The sequence below is a fragment of the Condylura cristata genome, unplaced genomic scaffold (genome assembly GCF_000260355.1).
Source record: "Condylura cristata isolate star-nosed mole 26May11 unplaced genomic scaffold, ConCri1.0 scaffold00005, whole genome shotgun sequence".
NCBI lineage: Eukaryota > Metazoa > Chordata > Mammalia > Eulipotyphla > Talpidae > Condylura > Condylura cristata.
This window is the reverse complement of record NW_004567106.1, coordinates 34,735,517-34,741,841: the sequence shown is the minus strand read 5'-3', so window position 1 is coordinate 34,741,841 and position 6,325 is coordinate 34,735,517.

Here is a 6,325-nt window from a genome sequence, read left to right as displayed (position 1 = left end):
GGGCGCTCAGCCTGGGCCTCCGCGGGGCTTAGTCAGAAAGGGAGAGACTAGAGGCGGCCTCGCCTTCCTCCGGCGTCAGCATAGGTTAGGTTGGGACACATGGGACAGGGCGACCTTCCCTCCAGAATCTTTACATCCCTGGGACTCACTTTTCCTGTCCCTAGAACTAAAATCAGGCAGGTCACTTCTGTTTCTGTGATCAGCATTGCAGTGAATCTATAGTTTGCTTTGGGAAGGCTGCCCCTTTCAATAGTAGTTATTTCCAATTATGAGCACGGAATATCTTTTCGTGTTTTCAATTTCTTCGAACAGTATTTTATAGTTTCTCATTGTACAGGTTTTTCTGGTTCATTAAAATTTCCCCCAGGTATTTGTTCTTTTCCATAGTTGACTCTTCTGGTGGGTCATTGTTAGGGTATAGAAACACAACTGAGCTTTTTTTGTGTTCTGTGACTTTTTGTAAGGTTCAGGTACCAGCCAAACATAGACATTGGGAAGGAATAATTGCTTCGAGCAAAAGTGATGTTTTTGGAATTAGTGGGTTTGGAGTGCGGGGTCCTTGCGTTCACCTAGGAAAGATTTCGCCAGAGCTCCCCTTTCAGCAGCACACATTATTTTCATGCGACAGAGACTTGGTTATATTAAAAGAGCAGGTTTATTAAGGAAAAGGAAACTGCATAGGTACAAGCAGGCAGGAAGAGCTGCCCCAAAGGACAGGCTTGCTGAGGGAGGCCTGCCTGGTCGCTCAGCTGGAGGCCTTAGGAGAGTGGCCTCCACTGAGGAAGGTCACTGAAGATAAGTCCCAGCATGGTACAGGCCACAGGCTGGCAGGCTGGAGGTTCTGCCCTGCAGAGGGAGTTAGTTGATGGAAAGGACCACCTGCAGAGGCACAGGTGGGCAGGACTGCTGGGCCTGTGGTGGGGGTGGGGGGCAGTGCAGAGCAGCACTGATACTGACCTCTTCTCTTTGGGATAGCTTTGTTGATTTTTAATAGAATCTGAAAGGGACTGGAGACCTCACAATGGGCTCCATCTCCATATCTTTCCCCTTTTGGGCCTGTCATAGACACCACCTACAGCAGTCTGCTGCCTGCTTGGATTTATGCCTTGTAATCTAGGCACTGGCACCTAAGGATCTTGGTTTCTATGCAGGGTCAATGGCTATGCTAATCCTTTCTATCCCCAACTCTTTGTGTGAGTCAGTCTTGTGAGGCCTTATTTCTGTTCCTTCCTCCATCACAAGCAGATGACTTGTTTGTCAGCAAAAATAGTGACAGTTCCTTCTGAAAATTTCCCTACCTAGACCTATAAAAACCGCTCTTACCCTTCCCTCAGTGTGACTTCTCTGATCTCAACTCTCTCAGGGGTCACTGACTTTCAGCTTTCACCATGTGCCTCAACTGTGTGGAAATGTCTTATTTTGTCCCAATCCACTTCTCTTCTTTGACACTGTTTCTGTGACTACCTCATTTCATTTGATCGATCTAATGTGTGCACATGCCTGCAGTGTTGGTGGTCATTTCTGTTTAACCTCTTTCTTTTTGGTTACCCCCATAGACCATTTACCTGCGTGGATCCTTAACAGTTTGCTTCCTCGGACTTAGAGTTGATCTCTTTGGTGTTACTAGCTTAAGGGAAAACTGAAATTATTGTGTTGTTTTTGGAATTAGTGCAGCGTCCTTGGGTTCACTCTGGGAAAGGCTTCACCAGAGTTCCCCTTTCAATGACATGCGGTGAGTTCCTAGGCACGTTTCTCCACAAGACAGAGACTCAGTTATATTTAAAGATCAGGTTTATTAGGGAAAAGGACAGAGGATTAAAGGACACTTGCATAGAGACAAGCGGGCAGGAAGAGCTGCCCTGAAGAGAGGTTTGCTGAGAGAGGCCTTGTCTCTCAAGGCCAGAGAAGCATGGTCACAGGCAGGCGGCCTCAGGAGAGTGGTCTCTGCTGAGGGAGGTCAGTGCAAAGAAGCCCCAGCATGATACACGTCACAGGCAGGCAGGAGGCTGCTGCCCGACAGAGGGGGATAGTGGGTGGGAAGAAGCACCTGCACTGTCATAGGTGGGCAGAGGACTGCTGCGCTGGGCCAGAGCAGAGGCTGCTCTGATACAGTGCTCTTCTCTGTGGGAGGGGCTCACTCCTGTGTGGAGTGGCCTGTTTGCTGCTGATTTTGGATAACTATGTGGAATTGGGACTAGAGATTTCACAATGGGCCCAATCTCTGTATCTTTACTCAGGTCTGTGCTTCTGACAGACATTCCCTTACAGCAGTCTGATAACAGAAATCTGATACCTGCTTAGGTCTTAATGCCTTGTGATAAGGCACTGAGGGTCTTGATCTCAATGACTGGACTACTGGTCATGTTAACTCCTTCTGCCCCCACCTTCTTGTGTGAGTCAGATTTTTTAACCTTGTGATGTCTCCTTCAGATTTTCTATTTTCCTCCATCAGTCATTTTTATGTTGGATTATAACATAAGCATGACAAAAACAGACCAGTGTCGACCTTGATTTCTTTATTTTTTTTCCCCACTGGTATTGACATTGCTGAAAATAAAGCACATGTTCAATGTCAGGACTTTTGCACTCGAGGTCCTCTCTGCTTGAAGTGCCCACTGGATCACTTCATTCAGGTCACTGTCAAATGCCCCCTCCTCAGAGAGTTCCAACTAGATCACTCTGTCTGAAACAGCACCCCTTTGTTGCCTTAATTACTTTCCTTTTCTCCATGATTCCTATTAGTACCTGTCATTTTTTCCTTTGGCCCTTCTCATCCCCTTCCCTCTTAACCTCGGAAACCTCACTTGGTTCTTAGAGTCCAGTAGATTTTAATTAGTATTTTACTTGGTTTTCTCATCTGCTGGGTACTCATCCAACAGTTGTCTTTGTCACTCTGACTGGCTTTGCTACCAAGGAGGTAATGTTTTGTCTTGCCATGTGGCTGAGTAGCGAGCCCTGATGTGGCTCGGCCACACATTGTTGATTCAGTCCCCTCTGTGGGCATGCAGGTTGCTGCCTTTGTCTAGGTATAATTTGGTTATAAGTATATGGGGGAGGTGAGCTGGGCATCTTCAGTTGCAGGAAAATTCTTGGTGTAAAATCACTTTAATAGAATCAGTGTGCATTGAGACAAGTAGGGAGAGTAGTTTCCCAATAAAACGCCCTCTTTACCCATTCCTCCCCACCCCAGCCACACAGAGGTAGCACAAAGCAGGGCCTCTGAGGCCCAAAAGCTTGCCACAAGCCTAAGATACCTTTCGATGGGGAGCCAGAGAAAGGGCGATGGGGAGAGGGGGCCAGGCATGTCTGGGATGAAGGGAGCTAAGTCAAAGCTTAAGTCTAGATAATGGTTTCTATTATTTCAACTTCCCCACCCGTCTCTTGCCCACATGTCTCTCTCAGATGTCTCTAATGTCTTTCCACATTTCACCTCAAGTCCATCAAAGCCGAGAAGCAAGCACACTCTTCTGCAAGTGTCTCTCAGGCCCACCTGCCACTCAGCTCCACCCCTCATTAAGGGGGGACTGGGAGCATGGTCCCTCCCCAAACCCAGGTAGAGTTTATGGTTCAGCTGAAGTAAGCATAACTGTCTGAATCAGGCCGCTAAGTCAGCCTGAACGACTACACATGGTGAAGGACCTGTCAGTCTCACTATTAAAGCCTCACTGTCAAGAAAGGTGCTTGATTCTCATTGCTACCAAGACAGTGTCATTGGAAGACTGAGTGGTCACACTTATGGTGTATTGAAATGATCAAGGCAACAGACGATGACCCTAGACCAGATAGTGGACCCTGGTACTGGTTTCTTTGGATCTGGTGACTCAGCAGCACCTGCCCCTGCACCTCCCAGGACTCCTGTTTCACATCTCCACTGGGACTTGTGAGAACTTGAGGGAAGCTAACATGAAGGGTGAGGGGCTCATCCCCTCCCTTCCCTGCACCCGGTAGAGGGGTGAAGGTCCTCCCTGCCGGGCTTTGCTTTGGCATTTCCTCAGGTCTGCTCAGTGACCCTGGTAGCTGATCTTCCTCTTACGTTTGGTCAAGATGTTATATATAGAAAGTTCCGGTTCTTTAACCTCAGGTAAGATCTTTACAAAGGCTCTGTTGGGATTAGGACGGCCATCAGTCTGCTCCTGGTGGAAGCATCTGCTGTGTTGACCGTTTTCAAAGTCTTTCCCGGTGGCTTCTAATGCTGAGAAAGATCACATTAATGCAGCTTCACCTACCTGCTCTGCTCTCATAGCCTCTCCCAGTGAGGCAATGAGAAGGAAATTAGCCTCACAATGCTCAGTTCTCAGCAGCCTTCCCATACTTGCCCTCGCCTGCCTTGTCCTTCTTTCTTACCATCCCTGCACCCTTTTTACATCAGTAAGAAACAAGAACACAGGGCTGTATAAGCAACACAGAATCGTTATAATAGGAGATGAAGCTTTCTAGGGTCTTGTTTCTCTCCTGGGGCCGGGTCGTGGCCTAGTAGCTTATGTCAGTATCTGTCACTCTTCTTTTCAAGTAAGTGCCAGGTCTTTCTCGTTAATTTATTTTGCTTAATTGTCTTGTTTCAGGTTGCTTTCCCGAAGTTGTCGTTTCTAGCTTCTCTACTTCTACCACTTTCCTGGCTGATACCATCTCACAGGTAGCTGCTCATACCAAATGGATTTTCACTCTCCGTGCAGATTAGTAATGAAGACATTTCAGAGGAATTCTGATGGTGACCGTTTGACAAATTAAGGCTCTGCCTACTTTTCTGCTTACCAGTGGCCTACTGGCCAATTTTCACCATTATACTGTTCATTCCATTTTCTATGTGATTTCCCAAGCACTGCACACAATTAATGAAAAATGTGTGACCTCCCTTATATGCTAATTATATCATTTCCCTGTAGAAAATTGCATGTGGGGCTGGAATGGTTCATTTGCTTTCAAGCTGAACCGCTCCTGCTCATTGGGAAGCGTTGGACATTCATGCCATCTCTTACTTTCCTTCATTCCCAGACTCCGTTCACAGCTCGCCAAGCAACTCTACATCAGTGCTTTTTTTTTTTTTTGGTACCACGGACCATGCATATTTTATTTTACTGGTTCCCATATTTTTGATTTAAAAGAAACTGCATAGCTGAATAAAACGTCCCAGGCCCCTTGGTGAGGATGCTATTTCCCCTCCCTTGGCAGACAAGGCTGCTTCGTGTGTACAAATAAAACACCCCACTTTGGAGGGCTTCTGCTCCTTGATAATCTCATCAACAAAAGCCAACCACTTTTGTTTTTCCTACCCTCCCACTTCTTGTGAAAATCAAAGACATGTCTTTAGAATACTTTTTCCTGTCTGGTTCACTCGGGTCACTCTGGTTCCAGAATTTCAACATGGTATGAAACATTCTCTCCATGAATCACTGATCTTTGCTTGCTGAAAATATTCCCTTTGTGAAAAAATATTTGCTAGAAGGTGAGGTGTTGCTATCTGAGATCCTGGGGGGTGTGGGGGGGGTCCTCCATACGACTGAGCAGGGGAAATGTCACTTTTAAGTTCCCTGCAATGCAGCATCAGTTCACTGCAACAGATGTGGAACACACATGTAAGCTAGATGGCATGAGTGGCCCAGAGTAACTTAGAAAACTCTGAAAAAGAGAAATTAGGACAAAGTTACCTTCTACCTAGTGGACTGCTGCACACGCACTATGGAGCATGTTATTAGCGATTACAGTTACAGAACACGGGGAAATACGTGCTTAGTTTGGATTAGGATTTATTCACCCGTGCCAGCAATGCCAGAGGAGCAGCTGTGAGCTTCGTGTACATAGTTCAGGGTTTTTGCCCATTTCCTCCACTACCAAGTTAATAGTTCTCTACTTATCAGGGTGATGGAGAGAGTTACCAGGTGATGTACATAAAAAACCATGTTGTTTAATCCGAAAAATCTCTCATTAGAGTGTGTTTCTTCTCTGATTTGGAAAATAATGCTTCTCCCCCTACGACAAGTTGGGTTTTGCAAGTAAAATTATCAGGCCTCAATTTTGTAAGATTCCATTCCATTACACACTTACTAACCTTTATTCTTCAGAAAAGAAAAAAAATATATAATCTCAGCACGAATATTAAAAGAAACAAAAACTGTCCAAAAAGACTCAGTAGCAGTCTTCTCATTTTGTTGACAGCCCTGTGTTTGCACACCCATGGTCAGTTTGAGAAATGAATGATAGCATTCACAAAAGGAATTCTCAGTTCCACAAATTAAGACCCTGATTTTGTTGATAAGAACATTGTCAGCTCTTATCAGTTATCTACTCTTACCATGTTTAATGTGTCTGGTTCTATCTCCCGGTAAGT